The 21,753-nt window shown below is 34.1% G+C and overlaps 2 pseudogenes across 2 annotated transcripts; one reads left to right on the forward strand and one right to left on the reverse strand.

Annotated features, from left to right (window-relative positions):
* Nucleotides 1–1,645: 1,645 nt before the first annotated feature.
* LOC143564649 (protein decapping 5-like) lies at nt 1,646–6,167 on the reverse strand (annotated as a pseudogene). Its single transcript, XR_013140911.1, has 7 exons — nt 5,922–6,167; nt 4,370–4,470; nt 4,212–4,292; nt 3,322–4,107; nt 2,516–2,581; nt 2,059–2,409; nt 1,646–1,838 (listed from the first exon to the last, which is right to left on the reverse strand). The product of XR_013140911.1 is annotated as a protein decapping 5-like (transcript).
* A 3,347-nt stretch (nt 6,168–9,514) lies between these two features.
* On the forward strand, nt 9,515–16,703 carry LOC143564659 (protein CROWDED NUCLEI 1-like; annotated as a pseudogene). The gene is made up of 8 exons (XR_013140913.1): nt 9,515–9,754; nt 12,116–12,139; nt 12,216–12,469; nt 12,563–12,833; nt 12,912–12,995; nt 13,076–14,945; nt 16,104–16,350; nt 16,434–16,703. The product of XR_013140913.1 is annotated as a protein CROWDED NUCLEI 1-like (transcript).
* The last annotated feature ends 5,050 nt before the right edge of the window (nt 16,704–21,753 follow it).

A 21,753-nucleotide genomic window follows, 5' to 3' on the forward strand; every position in this document is an offset into this window, starting at 1 on the left:
TGGTGAATTCCAAAACTCAACAACAAATCATGTTTCTCAAATGAAAATTGTTTCGGGTTTTTTTGTGGAACTTAAATTTGATTTTATGGGTCAAAAGTTGGTAAGTATATTGTTTGGCGCAAGTTAACTACATTTTGATCAAAAATTTATTATGGTCAAAAATGAAAAATTTTGAGTATTTTTAAAAGTTTGAGAATGCAAAATAGATTTATCGTCAAATTTGTTATGAGTTCAAAGTGTTGACTTTAAAATGTCAAAAGTATGAAAATTAAAATTTTAAACATGATTCGGGATTTGGCAAACTGACAATTTTCCCCTCAACTATTAAAATTTAAGAAACATTGCGAACACTTTCGACATGCCACCCCCATGCCTATCAATGCTTAACTTTTATCAAATTTGAAATATTTATATCAACATTAATTTTTCTTTCAATGGTGATTAGAACATCGTATGGGAAGCATGACATGCTAAACTATGCTCAAATGAAACAAAATATTCACAAAACTGAATGGGTTAACATATTGTTTTTTATGTTGTCATTATAACAAAGTCGAGAAGCTCAGAAAAACATAGTTCTTGAAGAACATCCATTGTTACAATTTAACGTTTTACTTTCCTTTTATGGGTGGTAAATTGATAAATATATCAATAAAGGTAACGTTCCTTTTATATTTAGGCTGAATGGTTAAAACTACTATCGTATAAGAAGTCTTATTTCCGTAATTAGTTCATAACCAAAATTCTTTCATACATATATGACACCGAGAATGAATTTTTCAATAGAAAGAAGCATTCTCGGATACGTTTTTGCACGGGTATTTTTTTATTAAGTTCATTTAAAAAATCATTTTGTGATATAAAAAAAATCAATTTATGTACACGTTGTATAGATACAAACATAGATGTAATACATTTTTTTTCATATACGCTATGTAATTATTTGTTTTACTTATAATTCGATAATTTGAATTATCCCGTGTGTGACACGGGCTCTAAAACTAGTAAATAAATAATAATATTTTTTATATATATGCTCACAACCTATGACATACAAAGAATTTTTCGGATACATGATTCGGGTATGTGTTTTCGTGTAACCGGACCGGGTATCATCTAATCACATACCCGGCCCGTACCCGAAAAAATTTTAAATCTTAATCCCATACCCGACTCATACCCATCGGGTATACCCGTCTCATTTGTATCAGGTTTCGAGTATATCTGTCAGGCTTGGGCTTTTTTGCCATCCATAAATCCAATATACATATAAAAGCAAATAGTACGAACATTTAAGAGGTTCACAAATCATTAAAACTTGTTCATACCCCTTCTTATTGATAACCAAAAACAAATCCTACATATATTAACAAATCCTAAATACCAAACCAAATCTAACCTGATTCATGTTGACAAATTCTAGTCATTACCTTCCATTGTTGTGTTTGATATTGTTTGAACCAAAAATCAATATTAAGATGTTGACATTTGTTGGCAATTAGCCAAATCAAACACCACCATATTTTAATCACATAACCTTTAACCACTGCTAACTTCAATTTTTATTTTCATGAGCATATGCATTGTCATTGATAAATCACATAAACCACTAAATCCTTTGCAAAGTAACAAAAATATTAAAAATAAAACTTTCAAAATGATTTCCCAAGCACACAATGAAAACCTTAGTAATCACGGGCCGGGTTTCTCCCACCACGGGCCCGATTAACATAACCGTATCCCCTTCCATGATAACCGCCTCCTCGAGATCGACCTCCCTGGTAGGGCCCACGTCCGCCCCTACCACCCCCTCTGTATCTAGAGAATTCACCAAATGTCTGCACCATCAACGAAACATGGTCAACAACAATAAATCATTGTTAAAGTGCATGGGTTGGTTTTGGCCCAAAATAATAACCATAACCGAGATGTTGGTTAATAGATAACCATAACCGACCCAACGGCTTTTGGTACGGTTCGGTTTCATCGGTCAATTTGTTTACGGGCATCATTTATTTTGGTTTTCTGCACACCCCTAGTGTTTAACATGAGCATTACCTCTGTATCCAGTTTCATCTGCTCGGAGAATCTCGCCCTCCCGTTATTCGATCGAGTATCATTGGTGCACGATAAAGTATCGAAAAAATCATCCTTGCTATAAACAGCCTGTAAATCAAACATTTTGCATTAATTATAATTATTTAATTAAAAAAAAAGTTCAAGAACTTATAAAACATGTTGAAACATTACCTTGACATCATTTTCATCTTCAAAATCATATTCATCACTTCCATTTGAAGTTAACTTATTGCTTTTTCCTAAAGTGCCCCACACGTCATCCTTGTTAAACTTCTCGTTCATTGCGGTGAAATCAAATTCTTCGGTGAATTTTATCACTGACCGTGGCCCCTGCCAAAATACCCGTAAAAACTTAGTTGACAAATATACCCTTCCGAGCTTACGACAGTTTGAAAACATAAAAAAGATTATTAAGAGTTCCAAAAATAAAAAGTACCCCTGATCCTCTGCCTCTTTCGCGCCCTCGGTAACTGTTGCGATTCTGGTACTGACCTCCATTTGTCTAACAATCAATAATAATGATAATACAAATAATATGATAAGACACGCATATTATAAATATTACTAAAGACCAAAACTTTAGAGCCAAAAAACATTAGAGGTGTAAACGAGCCAAGCCACTCGTGAGAACTAGCCTACTATAGATTGACTCGCTAAAAACTTGAATCAAGTCGAGCTTGAGCCTAAAAATAAGCTTGTTCAACTATTAAGTTTCCACTTTCTACACATTTGACTTTCTGAAGTTAACCATGTTTCTCAATAATGGGCTAGTTTTGGCGTAATTGGGGTGTAAACGAGCACTAAAAGATCGAATCAACCGAGTTTAAGCGAGTTCAGGCCCAACCTCAAACCTAAATATAATCTTGTTTAATAAGGTCGAGCCTCGAACGAGCCTATGATTTATTAATAATTTTTATTTAATATATTAAATATTAATATAATTATTATTATTTTAAGTAAAATAATAACAAAAATAACTAAACAATATATAGATTAAGTTACATATACATATTATAATTAAAAATGTATATGAATTACTTAATAGAAAACAAGCGCACCATGCCGAGCTCAAGCTTTAAAAACTACTTACGAGCAGAGCTTGAGCTTTAGAAATAAAGCTCGAAACAAGACGAGCTCAAGCTTAAGCTGTCATAACTTAAACAAGCCAAGCTCGAGCCTAGTCAGGCTGAGTTTGGCTCATTGACACCACTACAAAACGTCAAAAAGAGTGAAGTGTCGTACCTTTGGAGGATCACTGGTTTGAGTTGGTAATGGTAATACTGGAGGCTTAGTTTCTGTAGGACCCACAACAAGTGCAGACGGTTCAGATGACAATGCTGGTTTCGGTGCTGGTGCTGGTGCAGATGGTTCAGATGATAGTGCTGGTTTTGGTGCCGGTGCTGGTGCAGACGGTTCGTATGATGGTGCTGGTTTTGGTGCTTGTGGTGGTGCTGGTGCAGCCGGTTCAACCTCCTTATGGACCGCTTGAGCCCCAGCCTGCAGCAGCTGGTCAGGGGTTACTAGCGACGGTGCACCAGAAAGCCCGTTGGATTTGTTAGAAACGAGAGGTACGGTGGCACTTGGATCAAGACTAGCAGTAGCAATACTAGTAGTCAAAGATACAGGTGGCAGAGCTGTGGGACCCACAGAATTAGAAACCTTAGTCTGCATAAAACTCGGCAGTGGTTCAGAAGACGACAACAAAGCCGGTACAGGAGGAAGACCGGAAGGCAAGGTGGACCCCAGTAAGGACGAGGACGTGCTTGTAGGATAATCAGACAAGCTGGGCGGTCCCCCTGGCAACGAAGAAGCAAAACCAGGATACTGCATAGGTGTCGGTCGATACAAAGGTTGCTGATGTGGCAGCCCGTTTGGCGGGGCATAATATCCTGGCCAGTACATTGGCGGCATTGCAAGACCGCTAGTGTTCACATCCGATTGATACAAAGGCATTCCACCTTGAAAACCGGGCCTCGTGGGTCCCACTTGTAAGTTTGATGATGTTGGACCGGGCCGAGGATAATTAGACTGCATATAATATAAAGTTTTTAAATCCATCACATAATAATAATAATAATAATAATAATAGCATAACACCATTGCAAATAAATTAAAGTGTACTTGTTTCTTACTTGTATAATTGCAGGATCGTTATTTATAGGTTGTGCAGGTTGAACAGGCGGAGCGGTTGTAGAAGTTTTCACCTGAAGATCCTGCAATAGTATAACAAAATAGCCTCCATTAATAAGTTAAACTAAATTATTTGAATATAATAATAATAATAATGTACCTTGATGTCGCTTCCGCGGAATAAAATGTATTCATAAACCTTGTCACTAGACAAGACTTGCGTGCCATCCTTTTTCCGTCCTTCGCTTCCAAATGATCTTACTGTAAATAGTCACACAAGCAATAAAGTTAACATCTTATTATCTAACCAGTAACCACAATATCTTAACATACTTTCAATTTTCCATAACAAGTGCAGAAGATCTAGAAAACCCGAACTTAGGGTTTGGTTTAGGTTTCGAATGCAACAAAACCGAAATTGTATATTTTTATTTTTAATATTAACTTATTAAGTAATTCATAAGAATGTAATAAGGGAAAATCCCCAAAATGTCCATTTTAGAAAACGAGTTCAAAATTTTGTCCGTGTAATCTTTTCTTTTCAAAAAATGTCCCCTTATTTACAGTCGGAAAAATGTATAATAAAGGGGAGACACCGGCATTTAAAACCACTTAAAAACCGTCACGTGTCCATATTTTACCAATACGGGCGGATCCAACGGTATACTACCCTAACCTAAATTTAATTTCTTTTATAAGAAACATAATGCTTACTAATCTAACTTAATTTAATTTTAGCTTTTAAAAGCATTACGTTTTTTAAAATCATTTCATTTACTGAACGATTTTTAAAAAAAATAATATTTAAAAATTAGCAAAACGCAATGATTTTAAAAATTAAAATTACATTAAATTAGTATAAAATTAAACTTTTTCAAAAGCTAAAGTTTCGGTTATTAATTCGGTTTTAGCCAAAAACTGAACTATACACATAGACCTATAAACAAACCGAACGAACTCGAACAATGGCATGTCCATTTGCGTTCATTTAACCTTAAACAAACACGAACATGAACACTTAATCGAACAAGTATTCGTCTTCATGCTCGTTCGTTTAAAAACTAGCATGTCCGTGTTCATTTATGTTCGTTCATTTAAAATCCAAACGAACAGTTCACGGACATAAACAAACATAAATTAACACATGTGAAGCAAAGACAAACTAACATTAATAAACATATATGAACAAAAAATAAACAAACACACTTAAATGAACAAAAATGAACATACATAAAACATTAAGTAGATGATTCATCCAAAAGTGAACATAAACAAACATAAATAAGCGAACAAAAATGAACAAACATAAACGAGTGTTCACAAACATAAATGAACGAACATAACACATGTTCATGTTCCTTAGTTTAATTAAACGGACACAAACTTTTAGTTACGCAAACAAACTTCCAGCCAAACGGTTCACAACAACTAAATAAACAAAAATAAAAAAAACATTAAGCAGATGACTCACCAAAACTAGCATAAACGAACACAAATACGTGTTCATATTCATATATTTAATTAAACAGACACAAACTTTTTGTTACATAAACAAACTTCCACACAAACAGTTCACTAAACTATCGGTTCGGTTCGGTTCATTACACGCTATGCACACCCCTATATATAATTTAACCAACCAACAAAAACCCACAAATTAAATCATATAATAATAATAAAAAAAACAATAATAACATAACAATATTAACTACCGTTACGCAAGCCAATGGATGATTCTTCGGTATTGATGTTATGCAATATGCCTTCATATCGTATCTCACTTTTGGATGTTAAACTAATAAGGCTTCCGATGTATGAATCGGCGGCTGATGATGATGAAGAAGATCTTGAGACATCGGCGGCGGACATGTTTGTGGATATTAAGGTACTGTGTACCTGCGAGCAGGGAAGTACAAGGAACAAGAACCAGAAGATGTTGACTTGTGTGTTTTGTGTTTGTGTTTGTGTTCGAGAGATAATGATCGGTTGGTTTTATTTTAGGGTTGTGGTCTTTTTATAAAACTGCTTTTGGTGTAAATTAGGAAAAAACATAATCACAGGATTTTTTTTTTTTTTTTAACGAACAATGAATAAAGTCTGGTTACTCAACCTTATACGTTTGTGATTGCATACAGAGGTTGATAGGTTAAACCCGTTATCTCCGGTTTTAGGGAACTTAAGTTCATCTAACTAGGTTCGATTTAAGGCTTTAGCAAGTCAGTGCATATTAGCTTACGAGTAACTAAGTTTACACCCCAGGTTTTTTTCTTTTTTTTATAAAACTGATATTGGTGTAAATTAGGAAAAAACATAGTCACAAGAATTGTTGGGTTTTTTTTGTTTTTCTTCCTTTTTTTTAAAAAAACGAACAATGAATAAAGTCCGGTTATTCAACCTTATACGTCCGTGATTGCAGACGGAGTTTGATAGCTTTGTTTTAGGGAACTTGAGTTCATCTAATTAGGTTCGATTTAAGGTTTTAGCAAGTCAGTGCATATAGCTCACAAGTAACTAAGTTTACACCCGAAGTTTTTTTATTTTATTTTATTATTATTATTTTAAAAGCCAATTTATATAAAAAAGATGGGTAATCGGGAAACAAAGTAAGTAACAAGGGCCCCCACAGTACATCAAGAAAAATAAAAGTATAGTCGGGGCTTTAAACAATTTCCCCGACTTATTACGATAATGCTTTCGCAGCATCAAAACCCAACCAACTCTCCTAGTCAATCTTCAAACGTTTTGTCTCTATGGATGATCCACAAATGAATGAAGTTGTCTTTATTTCTGATATCAATTTGTCAATTGAATACGGTTTCTTGTTAAAGTGACCGATAAAACTGCTTGTATCAACTCCCCCTTTTCTTTTTGTGAATCCCCGCTTCATTGGAATATATTTAGCAGTTTCGTCACTGAGGAGTTGTCTAATGGGCCTAGAATTTTGACCCATTGCCACACCAAGGCGTAGATCATTTTTACCACTTCACAACTAACCATAATATGTTTAGATGTTTTGCCGCAATGGTTTTCAAGATACACAATTTGTAAATGCCACATAAAACAAATTATTTTGATAGGTGACATTTTTAGCAATAAGTTGAGATCCATTTTCGCATGACCATTGTTATCAAGTTCCCATTTGAGATTTGATGGTGGACTCTATTTAGTTTTTAAAGAGTGATCTTCATATAATCGGAATGTGTTTTATTCCACTTTTCACGGGGATTGTAGGAAACCACAAAGACATGATTACACAAAAAGTCAAAAATCATATTCTCCAATGTTTGTTTGCTTAAGGCCCAGCTAAGAATTGGGCATACAAGAAGTGTGTCATTCGTTTGGTTGACTTATTTGCAATAGAATGCGCCTTAGCCTATATTAATCTTGTAGATATTGAAGCTTTCTTTACATCATATATTAGGCAAGAGTTACGGGAGGATAGTGTGGATGCCCATAACCCATAAAGTGTTGAAGGCTGGCGTAATGTTGTTTTCACAATGTTTTCAAACTCGTTTTTTAACCCGGTTGCCAATCTTTATCTTCGTGATTTGGTCTGTTACTTTGGCCAGATCATAATTCGGTTTGTTATTTTGTTGTTGGTTTTACAAAAGATAAGGGGTACAACTGAGATGTACATCCTCGGACATTGGTCCATCGTGGGTTGGTTTGATGTCAAATATTTGTCGAAGACGATCTAAGCATAAAGAAACATAGCTTATGCGTACTTACTTCCATTGTTGGAAATATAGGACATGGTTTTGGAACCGAACCTGTTTACTATAATAGGGTCCGATTCCAATTCTTACCCGTTGCATAGCCCTACGTGAGAGATCTGGGTTGGATTTTGGGTATACATTTAATATTTTGAAATCCGAAAAACCCAAACTTAGAGGCACACAAAAGACCCAAACCGGAACCGGGCTTTTACAACCCTAACCCGTACCCGACCCTACCCGTAAGGTACAGATACAATACGTATTTCAGTGCCAAAACCCACCGAAACTTGTCCCGATTTGTACATTGTAATACCCGAAAACCGGAATAGGTTCCATACCCATTCCGAGTTTTTCCAATACCCGAAATCTGGTTGTTCAAATACCCGAAATTACCTAAAAAATACTTCAAAAAAGGTACAACCTTTTAAAAAACCCAATCTATATCCAGATAAAGACCCAAAAGAAAACCCGAAATATGATTTTTTTTTCAATACTCGAAAATAGTGTATTCAAATACCCAGTTTATACCCACCTAACCCCGGGGCACATAGGGTATGGTTTTTAAAGACAATCCTCCGACCCAAACTTGACCCCGATTTTACAATTCTCGATCTTACTTGAACCACATTTCGTACTCAAAATAAAGTATTAGACAAACTCGATTTGTGCACCTCTACCCAAACCCAAAACTCAAAAAATCTAATATGATCTAATCTAACTATACCATTAAAGCAAAACAAGTTGTCCACATGTCATTTAACTAAGCACTCTACATAGGATGCCATGTCACCCCTTCCTATTATATCATGGCACATAACCCCAAAGGTTTTATAAATTTTTGAAAAATAAATTATTGTGTGATACGGGTTTCGAACCCAAGACCTCATATTTCAAACAAAATGTGTTTATCAACCCTACTAAAGTAGTAATTGTGTTATAATTTTTGAGTTAACATATATAAACGCAATTTCCCTTCAGGTATAAAACCAAAATTATACTTAATTGTTAACATTTCCACAATTCACAATATCACATTGTCTTCTCATATCTTTTTGGCAAAACCATTTAAGATTGTTCATCATTTCTCTTTTCATTTTAAAATGTAATATATTTTTATTTATTTTCTTTTACAACCAAACCTTGGTCCTTGTAAATTTAGTTTTTAAATACATGATAACATTTTGTTATAAATAACAACTTTATACACACAATATTTAAATAACATTTTATTTTTAAAATAAATCTAACACCAACGTTTTATTTTCAACTTAAAAGTATACTACATAATATATCAAAACTTATTAAGAAAATCATAAATAAAAATTAATATATGAAATAACTGAATTTAATTATTACATATAATAATTTTTTATTTTTAACCCAGTTTTAAATATATATTCTTTTCCATATTCCTTTTCTTCTTCATAGCATTCAGTTAGTAAATCATAAGCAACAACGGGAGCCTCTCTTCTTCATCACCATTCAATTCACCTCAAACTCAAAATCCCCAAATCCTAGGGTTTCAAAACCCTAGCCACCAAATCACACCAAATTCTCAAATCCAACCCCACCAATCTTCAATTCAACAAATGTACACCACACAGCAGAGAGTAACACGCTCCCCGCTATACATAACCCCACGGCCGGACGGCAACTCGTTCGGAAACCCTAGCCGACACGTGTCCGGCAAGGGCAAGGCGGTGGCGTTCGTCGACGCCACACCGCCGCCGCCGCCGGTAGGGTTGTTGAATGAGAATGTGAATGTATCAGGTGAACGTGAGGGTTTGGAGGATTGGATTAGTTTAAAGAAGCTGGGTTGCTGGATGAAGGTGTTATGGAGATGAAAGATCGTGAGGCGTTGGTTGAGAAAGCCGAAAGGCTTGAAAAAGAGGTGCTTTTTTTTATCGTTTAATCGAAACCGAACCGTACAAGGCTTTGTTTGTTGTTTGTGTTTGTTCGTACACGAACAAGAAATCTCTTTCCGTTAGCTATGAATTACGTAATTAATTTAATTTAAGTCAAATCAAATAAAACATTGTTTGAATTCGTGAACCGGTCCGTGTTCATTTCCTTAATAAACGAACACGAAGAAGAAATCTCGTTCCGTTAGCTATTCATAAACCATTCGTTTATCCGATAAAAACTATTAGGGGATGTTTGGGTGAGCTTCTAAAACGTGCTTATTTGCGTATTTGGAAAAGCTCCTTGAAAAGCTTCAATCAAATTGAAGGTTTTCAAAAGTGCTTTTGCTTTTCAAAAAGCAAATAAGCACGTTTTAGAAGCTCATCTAAACACCGCCTAATAGTTTTTATTGGATAAATGAATGGTTTATGAATGGCTAACGGAATGAGATTTCTTGTTCGTGTTCGTTTATTAAGGAAATGAATACGGATCGGTTCACGAATACAAACAATGCTTTATTTGATTTGACTTAAGTTAGATTAATTACATAGTTCATGGTTATTAGTATTTTCTTAAATCTATATGATAAGATTAGAGAAGTCGTTTAAAAGTGTTAAAAACCTTTAATGAACAAACAATAATGGACATCATGTTCGCTTACAGCCCTATATGTATCATTGTTAACCAACTATTGCGAAGACTAAAAGACTTGAAAAAGAGGTATTTTTTATGGGTTTCTTGGTGTTATGTATCGAGGGTTGTGGTCGGAACTGAACCAAAAAAAGGGCTTGTTTGATAAGTTTTTATCAGATAAATGAATGGCTAAGCGAATGAAGTTTCTTGGTCGTGTTTGTTTATGAAGGAAATGAACTTGTTAGTGAACGGTTCAAGAATGCAAACGAACGAACACGAACAATGTTTTAATGTTTTATTTGATTAATCGAGTTATAATTGGTGCTAAGGGTTTACTCTGGCTACCAAGTTCGTGTTGGTGTTTTCTAAGCGTTTGTATTTGTTATGTTAATTTTATGTATAAATTGATCGCTTAATACTCGTATATATACTTTTGTTTGATGGTTAATAGTTTTGGTTAAATGTATGTGGTAAGATTAGAGAAGCTGTTTAAAAGTATTAAAAATCTTTAATGAACAAACATAAACAAACGAGCGTTAACGAACGAATTTCATTGTTCATGTTCGATCATTTATTAAACGAAAGAACATAAAGAAGTTCCTGCGAAACTGTTTATGAACTGTTTGTTGAAGGTTCGGTTCGTTTACAGCCCTGTAGGTATTATTGTTAGCCAACTATTGAGTTTTAAAATGGCCAAATCCTGAACTTTTATGAAAAGAAGCTGCATATATATGTGATAAGTGTTCCAACAAGGGTTTTTAGGGGGTGTTTGGGATTTCTTATTAAACTTTTGAAAAGGTTAAAAGGTGTTTGGGATTGCTTATTGTGTGAGGGGATAAGTTGATAAGTCACAATATTGTGACTTGCTTATTCCCAAAAGTTATAAGGAGGTAAAAATAAGGAATCCCAAACAACTTTAAAGTGATTTTGAGTTGTAAGATGGATTCTTTTTTGGTGTAGTGTATACAATGCAGTAATGTTATTTCTGATCTATGGATGAGAAGCTTTAGAATCAACAACAGTTATGAAAGTTACTATGATATACCTTTCAGTTAAAACATGCATGTTTTCTCCAAATGACGAGTTTTGTATTGTGTTAGCATGAAAGTTACTATGATATACCTTCATGATATACCTTGAAGTTGATTACTTTTTCTATTGATTGTGTATCAACATTAACCGACTATCGTCCGAAAGATGCCAGTTACAAAGCTGCTAGATTTTGAGCTGCTTTGATAAAAAGCTACATGTATAGGTTTTGACCAATGTTCTAACAACGGTCTTTAAATGTTTCTAAGCCCTAAGGTGGATTTTTTTATATGTTAGCATGTTTAGTAGCCTGTAAAGTTGTTAATCGTGATTTTAGTTAGAACTTTTGTAAGTGTTTTCTCTGTGACATTTGAGGCATATGCGTGTACGTTTATTGCATGTTGATTTTGTTTATATTTCTTATGTGGAAGTATAATGCCCCTTTGTTGTAAACATTTCCGCATAGTTGAAAATTTATCATAGTTTGGACTTTGGAGTTTCTTGTTAACAATTTCTCACATAGTTAATCGACAAATTCTAGCGGCTTTTTTTTTCCCTTTTACCAGAACTTTATCGATACTTATCTGTTGAAAATATTAGAATGCTATGTCTAACGCATTGTTGAGTTTGAGAAACGATGTCGTGCTGATGTAAGAACATTTCTCTCTTTATAATGTACCTTTTTTTATAGTTATTGTGTATTTTAACATATGTGCTTTTTTGCAGCTTGAGAAGGCGTTACGTGAAATTGGTGAAGAGAATAGGCATATTAAACTTAAATCTCAGACTAGTTTGGCTGACGCAAGCAATATAGTAGCTGAAATTGGAGATAAAGCTAGACTGTGGAAGAAAAGATGCAGCAAGCTGATGCAAAGCTTGATGATGTCAACAGGAAAAATTCGGATTTAGACAGAAGATTGCAAGAGCTGGAGACCAAGGAAAGTGTGTTGCGGGAGTGAGCGCCAATCGTTTATCACAGCGTATATTTTTCTAAAGTTATTATGACATTTGGAATGATTATATGTTTTTGATGTGTTTGATATGAATATACGGTAATGATATTATTTTAACAGGCGGGAAGCATGGGAAAATACATATTCAAAACAGAAAGAGGATTTACGGGAATGGGAAATGAAATTGCAAGAGGGTGAAGAGAGGTTATGTGAAGGTAGGAGAATTATTAATTCAAGGGAGGAAAAAGTCAATGAATTCGAGAGTACGATCAAACTAAAAGAAAAGGAACTCGAGGATGCACATAATAAGATTGCTTCCAGCCTTTTGGAGTCAAAGAAGAAAGAAGACAATATTAACAACCTGTTATTGAATTTAGTTGCTAAAGAGGAAGTATGTTTCTGATCTTTTCTGTTGGCCATATTATTTACAAGTTGATGATCAAATTTTATTTTTTTTATTTGGTTGCAGCAAGCCGAGTTGATTAGAAAGAACCTTGAGATTAAGGAAAAGGAACTGCTCGATTTGACAGAGAAACTTACTGCAAAAGAAAAGGTGAGTTTATACTTAATTGACACATATGCAAGTAATTTGGGTTGAAAGTTGCATCGATAATGATGTTTGTTTTGCTGCAGGTGGAGCTCCAGAAGCTTCTAGATGCTCATAAAGACGCTCTCGATTCTGAAAGGCGGAAATTCGATTTAGAAATGGATGAAAAGAGGAGATCAGTCGAGGCTGATATGAGAAGCAAACTGGAAGCCGTTGAGCAGAAAATAGATGAGTTGAATCATAAGGAGGAAAAGTTAAGAAAGCTAGAGCAAAATCTTGAAAAGAAGTCAACAAGATTAAACGAGAAAGAGAAGGAGATTGACTTAAAGTCAAAGTTAATGAAAGAAACGGAGAAATCTATCAAAGCAGAAGAAAAGAAGTTTGAAGTTGACAAGAAACAGTTACTTGTTGAGGTGGAAAGACTAGAAGTTTTGAAAGCTAATACTGACAAAATTAAGGATGAGATCACTCAACAGGAGATACGTGTTCAAGAAGAACTTGAAAAACTTAGAATCACAGAAGATGAAAGAACAAACTTTACTCGTTTACAGTCAGAGCTAAAAGAAGAGATAGAAAAATGCAGGCTTCAAAAGGAGTTGATTATGAAGGAATATGATGATTTAAAGAAAGACAAGTTGAAATTTGAACAGGAATGGGAAGCATTGGATGAGAAAAAATCAGTTGTAAGCAAAGAAATATTGGAGTTTAATGAAGAAAAAAGCGAATTTTGAAACGAAAGTGAAATCGGAAGAAGAGAGGTTGGAACAAGAGAAAATTTCGACAAGAGAGTATATAAAGCAGCAAATGGAAGCTGTGAGGCTCGAGAAGGAAACATTTGAGGCGACAATGAAGCATGAAGAATCCCTTTTAGTTAAAAAGTATGAAAACGAGCACCGACAGTTTCTTCATGATTTTGAGAAAAGAAAGCAAGAATTTGAGGCGAACTTGCAGAGTCAAATAATAGAAATGGAGAGAAATATGCAGGAAAAGGAGAAAGCTTTTGAAGAGCTACGGGAAAAAGAATTAGATAATATTAATTACTTGAAGGAAGTTGTAAGAAAAGATTTTGAAGAACTGAAGTCTGAAAGAGAGAGAATTGATAAAGAAAGAAACGAGATCGCATCTAACAGTCAAAAGCTTAAAGAAGACCAGCTCGAACTGCAGAATGACATTAGTGACCTTGGCGTTCTTAACAAGAAGGTAAAAGATCAAAGGGAGGATTTTGTAAAGGAAAGAATCGGTTTATAGAATTTGTTGAGAAGCTAAAGAACTGCGAGAATTGTGGCGATATTATTAAAAGTTATGAGTTTTCTGATATTCAAGTTCCTGAAGTTAAAGATAATCTTCAAACTCCAAGGACTATAAATGAGAATAGTGAAAAGTTCGAGGGTAATGCTGCAAACAAGTTAAAGTCTTGGGTACAGTCAACTGTGTTTAAAATGTCCCCTCACAGGGAAATCAAAAACCAAAATGATGAAATCTCCAAATCGCCCTACCAGAGACGTTGACTGATCTAGATGCTAAAGTTGACCACTCGAACACGCCAGCTGGCGTTGACGCTGATAATATTCCAAACGATTCACACGATGACGATCAGAGTTACATGGGAAGCAAGAATCTTGAAGTTCCAGAAGCTTCTGAGCAATCCGAGATGAAAAGCGGGAGGAAAAAACCTGTGAGGAAACCAAAAGGTAGGCCCCGTAAAACACCGACTGTCGAGCCTGTGGCTGAAGAAAGTTCTGAGAAAACCGTGGGGCCCTCTACAAGAAAACGGGCTTATGCTGAAACGAGTTTTGTGAGTGGAAGTGAAATGGATGGTGGTGAGAGTGAAGTTCATTCTGAAAGTGTAACCACTGGTGGTGGCGGCCGTGGGCGGAGGAAGAGGCGGCAAACGGTGGCAGCTCAACCACCAACGACTCCCGGAGAAGGTCGATATAATCTCAGGCGACACAAGACGTAAGTTGATCTAAACATTTTGAAAGCGTTAAAGCCGGTTGTTATTTGTTTTTTCTTTGTTTTGACTTTTGAAGTTAATAAGTTACAAACCGATGCTTTTTCTTTGTTTCGAAGTTAATAAGTTACAAACCAATGTTTTTACTTTGTTTTGAACTTAATAAGTTACAAATCAGAGTGAGATGTTTTCAAGTTAATTATAAGTTTCATACACGAGAATGCGTTTATCCTACAAACGATTATCTGATTGTCACATTCTTCTATACATAACCAAATTTAAGTAGAGAACTGCGAGATCCGTATAAACGCTCATAACTATTGCTTTGCTTTAAATGCGACACATTGGACGGTTTTTAACAAAACAAGTTTTCTAGTAACAAAACAATATTTTAAAACAGTTTGCAACCTTTAGTGATACATCAAAAGCAAGGAAATTATTGTGACAATGCCAATAATTCTATTAATGTTATACCGATGACAATGACATCATCATCATCATCATCATCATCATCATCATCATCATCGTACTCAGTATATCCCACCAATAGCAATGCTATGGTAGGGTCTGAGGAGGGTAAGATGTAGACAGCCTTACCTCTATCCCATAGGGATAGAGAGGCTGCTTCCGGTGAGACCCCCGGCTCGATAGTAGTTTTGAATCAAGCCTTGGACATAAGACACATAACACTTAATCATCGGGACACCGGCTGATTGGTGCATGTGCCCTTGTCTTTCGGCTATCAACGCCACCACATGATGCCTGATTAACCTTCCGCCACTTTTAACGTTATTTTCACGTGATTAGTAAAATAACGTCAAAATTAGTGCAATTTTACTTTTGCCCACCCAAGGGTTCACACATATATACATTATATGTGCGCACCGCAAGCAGGGCGTACCGATGACAATGACAATATAATTATATTAATTTTGAGAACAATGCTGCATTTTTTATTGGACATTTCAAACTTGCAGTTTCAATAGCAGTAATTTTGGTTTCTCAATAGAAGCAATTTTGATTTTGAATTTTTAAGTATTGAGTTTGGATTTCCAAATTTGGAGTGTGGTCCAGTTCTACAATATTAGGAAGTTAATGAATATACAGTCGCATTTTACATGTTTAAATTTGTGTTTTTGTTCTTCAATTGATGATATGATCAGTGAAGATACTGCCCCTCAAGCTAAAGATTCTACCAATAATAGAAAAAAGAAGGAAGTTTCTGGAACAAAAAAGCACGAAACTGTGGATGTTTCTGAAACGAAAAAGCACGAAACTTTGGACGTTTCTGAAACAAAAAAGCATGAAACTTTGGCTGCTGTGGATAGGGAAGTTGCTAGTGATGCCAGTGTGCCGTTGGTGCATGTCACAGTCAGCAAAAGAACTGACACAGAGCTATTAGACGCCACTGTAAGTATATGCAGTTATTATTAATCACCATGTAAAAATGATCCTTTTATGGTAACTTGGTATGAACATATGGTATGCTGCAGTTTAAAACACCAGGAGGAGATGTTGCAGGCAGCAGCGGTGTTATCAAAATCGTTAAAAATACGGAAATTGTTGAGGAAGTTAACGTTGCACACGAGTTCCAAAACTTGGATGGTAATGAAGATGATGTCAAAGATGACGATGATCATGATGACGACAATGAAGATGATGATGATGATGAAGAAAATGACGATGACGATGATGACGGTTCCGAGCAACTTGCTGGTGAAGTGTCGGTTACTAGGAAAATATGGAAATTTTTTACAACATGATCAAATATCATTTTGTTTACCAAGTCTTTGTGTAGTGTGATATCAATGCTTTTTAGGCAGAAAACATGTTCAAATGTTCAATTCATATCAAGTATGTTAGTATGTTGTGTCACACTTTATTAAGGTCTGTGTTGTCTATTATTCTGGTGTATTGTATAAGATTTACATCAAGAATATATATTTTTTTTACCATTGATGAAAACTTATGGGCTCTTAACAATATTGCGAGGTAAAACATATTGTGTTCGATGTGTAGCCTTCGAGTTAAAGTAAGAAATTAATGGAAAGCTTGATTCAAACATGAGACTGGTGGTTAGTTTTCAAGCATGTTACGAGGTTAAACATGGAGCTTGTGTAATTTTTTTAATTATTTTTTAAAAAAATTTTCGGTTTAACTTCGCTATTATCTATGGCTAAATTACATTTAGAAAGAAAAACTACACAATTCTTTCCAAGATAAGTTTTTAAACGACGATATTCTCTTTATCCAAAGAAACGCCAAAGATTTAACGTCATCAATCACCTTATCAACCGAGCTCTCCTTATTTTCAAAGATAGTTTGGTTCCTTGCTTTCCATATGCACCAACATGTATTCATAATAATACCTTATAGAACCTTTTTCTTTTTGTTGCAAAGTGGAACTGTTTTACGAATTATAAGAAGATCATGAACCAGGAATGCGAAAATGGGAGGGATCTTGCACCAAGAGCTAATACACTGCCAATTTGGCCTTTGACACAAGAGAAGCAAGTGATTTGCGTTTTCCGGGCCTTCCTCACAGAATGAACAGATGGTCGTATTGACCGGAATGCTTTGAAAAGCAAGAACTTCCTGAGTTAGTATCCGGTCTATCTCAGCTTTCCACATAAAAATATTTATTTTTTTTTGAGACCTAGTTGTTCCAACCCATTACAAACGAAGCATTTAAACCAAAAGTATTAAACAAAACCTTTTTCATAAACGCCACCGAAAACTCCCCCGAAGAGTTAGCGGTCCAAACCCATTGGGTTAAGCTAAATCTTTTCCTAATAAATCTTTTGGCAGGTTAAAAAATAGCTTACTATTTATTACGGGCTTGGTTGATATTTCATATACAAAGTCATGCATTAGTTAAGCTAATATGTGACAATCATAAATTCATAAATTCATAGAAGATTTTGGGTTCCATCCTTTGTTTTGTGGTCCTCTTTTAAGTTCTCCATTGATCATATTCATACTGCACAATTGATAAATACTATGAATATCAATATCATGCATACTTTTCTGCACGTTTATTGTGTTGCAATCAATTATATATGCAGAAGACTTTTGTTTTCATAAATTAGAAATAAATAATCTCATACTTTATGTATTGGCCAATAATAATTCCATCTTTAAAAATCTTCGTACAACGGTCCAACCTTTCAACTATTTATCTTTCACTAGACATCTTTTAAAAAAAACATTTAACGTTGTTTTACCTCGCTTTAGGGCTTTTGATCGGAAGAAGGATACGAGTCGAATGATGTAATACTTATCTCGAAACGGTGAATGACGAAACAATGTTTCAATTCGAGTTTTTGAATTTCCAATTAACAAAATTCAAGCAATTTGAATCACCATTTCGAGATAAGTTTTATATCAGTCGACTCATATCTTTCTGTTGATCAAAATCGGCTTGAATTCGAAAAAACAGTTAATGGCGTTAAGTGTCTTTTAACGGAGGTACACTAAGAGAAAAATAGTCGAAAGGTTGGACTGTTTGCGGAGATTTTTAAAGATGAAATTATTATCAGCCAATACACAAAAGGTTGAACTACGTTTTACTTACCTAGTGCACAAATTCATGTTTCATCTAAAACATCATATTCTTTCATTATGAAAAGTTTAAATATTACAAAAATTTTCGGTTTTCCTCTTAAATCTTAACCCGTGAATCTTGAGAAGCGAACCCGCGTTTTAATAAAAAAAATTCACTTTTTAATAGCAAATTCCGAAGGTATAAGCGCCAGTTGACCTCTTAACACGACCGTGCTTTGGTTGTTAAAATAGATGTAGTTGGCACGCCCTTGGTTTTGCTGTGATAAAAGCTAGAATTCGTATTATCTTTTAACCATTTATAATGTGCAATTTTATTTCATTGTATTGAAAGCTTACAAGAGATGCCTATAGTTCCCTCTTATCAAACACATATAAATTGACTAAAATTTGTGTATAATTTCAAATATGTGAAATAAATTTTAAAATTAATGAAATTCATCGTGTTTTGTACAAATGCACAAGTATATGCATATATGCACATTGTATACACTTAAAACAAAATCAAGGGAAGATTAATGCACAAGTATTGACGTATGTGCACACATATATAACTTTACTATTTTATTAAAACTCGACGTACTTGCACTTATACAGTTTTTATGTTGAAACATAATGACTGTGGAATAAACGTGCCCCTTTGTACATTATTTCAATTGTCAACTTAATCTTAGCAAGAAGAAATTTACACCATGTGTTTGTAAATTGCAATACTTAACTTTATGTTGTCTGATAGGAAAAAAAAAACAAAATTTTAACTAATTATTAAACGGATGTTCTATAAAAAAACATAAATAGATAAATAAATAGGTTTAATAATTAAAATAAAAGGAATGAAAGTTAAATTATCATTATTACCGAATATAAAAATTTTGAAATTTTTATTTAAACTCTAAGCATTTCACAAAAATACACTTATTGTGTGTTTTAACTAATAGTTTAATACATGACATAAAGTAAAAACAAGAAAATAACACAATACAAGATGTTAAGAAAACGACTCATCATATGAGAGGTCTTTTCATATTTTTTATATGGGTTATTTTCTAATCATAACAAACTTTATAATTTATATGCAATGCGGGCTAGAGAGAATAAAAGACCGAGCTGGTTATACTTTATATATGTATAGTATGAATATAAAATGGGTCATACTAGTGATATCCTTCTATACGCTTTGTATAAGGTTATACGGGGGCCTATACGGGCGGGGTATAGCCCCCGGTATAACTCTATATAGAGCGTATATGGGATGTTTGGTGTCCATAGAAAACCCCTACAAAATAAAATCTATAGTTAGATTGCCATGTTGAACATAAAATGTAAAGCTTTTAAAGATGATTGATGAGTTTCATTGGAAATTAATTGTGGTATGAAGATAGCAATGAAGTAGGGTGGGCTACTTGTATGATATCTCACTATCCTAGTCTTATGTCCATCCATCTATGTTTGCTTTTTTGTAAATTGTAGGGTCTCATAAAACTAAATTAATGTCTTTTGTATATAACTAGCATTAAGTATTCTATAATCAGGCTACAACTATGAGTTATCAAGAATGTGATTAATTTGTAGTTTATAAAATCTTAATCTAAAATCTCAAATGGGTTAAGATGATATATAATTCAATATATTTGTTGGATGTTGGAGGACTAAAGAGAGATGGTACCCCAACGTCCAAATTGTTGTGTTTTGTGTTGATAAACATATTGACATGCTTATGTGTTTTTTCATTTGTAAGTCCAAATATCTAACCGACAATATTGAAAGGGTCCAACAAGACCCCAAATGATTGTGTGAAATAAACTAAGCTTTCAATGTGTGGGGGTGGGGTAAAATGGAAGATGGATTTTAGGGATAGCAAGAAACATGTACAACCATGATTTAGGCTTTCATATCATGTTTGATAAACATATTGTATTTGAATTTTCTAGTTTAATTAAAGACGAATTGGATTTTAATAATTCCAACTTAATGCAATTGGCTGATAATAATCACAACTTTAAAAATAGTTGTCACCGGTCTTAAACTTTCACACAATTTATTTTCATTGGACCTCTGTTAAAAAAATCTTAACGACGTTAAGTTTTTTTCAAATTTCAAATTGATGTTTTAGGGCTTTCAATCGAAATGATGACATGAATCGATTGATGTAAAACTTACCTTGAAACGGTGCTCCAAAAGTTTGATTTTTGTTCATTAAAAGTTTACACATCGGAATTGATCAATTGAAGCATCCTTTAGTCGTTTGGACCACCGTCTTGAGGTAAGTTTAATTTACATCAATTGACTCGTATCCTCATTCCGAACGAAAGACTATTAACATCAATTTGAAATTTGGAAAAAACTTAACGTTGTTAAATTTTTTTAACGGGGTCTAGTGAAAACAAACAGTGTGAAAGTTGAGACCAGTGACAACTATTTTCTAAGTTGTGATTATTATTGGCCAACTGCATTAAAGTTTGGATTATTAAAATTCAACTTGCCTTAATTAAATGATTATGTGCTTCGGTTGTTCAGTTTAACCGTTTATTTATCAAACAGAACTAACATGTTTAACCCAATTGGTTAAAATGATTAAATTAATTGGCTATACGGAATGTATTCTAGTTACACGATTTGATAAGTATATATAAGTTATGATTGATGTTCTTTACTTGAATAAAAATATGGGTCGTGATTAGATTCGATTAAACATTTAAACAATACAACCTGTCAAACCTAAACAAGCATGCAACACGACATACATGCCTAGGATTTTTATTTATTTATTTTTAACATATATTAATATTTAATTATAAGGGTAAGTGAAGTGATAAATATTGGAAGCCTATAGAAGCTTTTGTACTTTTGTACATTAAAAACAATGGTTAATGCACATGCATATATTTTAACGTTACCTATGTTGATTTATTGTTTTGAATTTTGTGTGATGTCTATGATTATTGTTAGTCCTATTTTTTGTATAAAAAGTTGTTTAACCTCAAACCTAGAAATGGTATCTATTATATTTTAACTCAATGGAATTTATGGCTAGTCGAAGCTTCCATCGAACTTACCTCCGCTTAAAAGCCTTCGTGGCTATCAAAATCAAGCCCTAATCAAGTACATCAATATCCAAACGTGTTGATGATGATGTGAACGAAGTTGGTGGTCACCCGTTGCAGGCAACGATGGTCGTTAACTCACAAAATTATTATAATAAAAGCTTTAAATAGGGACAATAAGTTTTGTAGTTTAATGTGTATTATTCAT

This window comes from Bidens hawaiensis, unplaced genomic scaffold (genome assembly GCF_021521415.1).
Source record: "Bidens hawaiensis isolate Kalapana, Puna unplaced genomic scaffold, B.hawaiensis_p1.1 tig00022145_1, whole genome shotgun sequence".
NCBI classification, from domain to species: Eukaryota; Viridiplantae; Streptophyta; class Magnoliopsida; order Asterales; family Asteraceae; genus Bidens; species Bidens hawaiensis.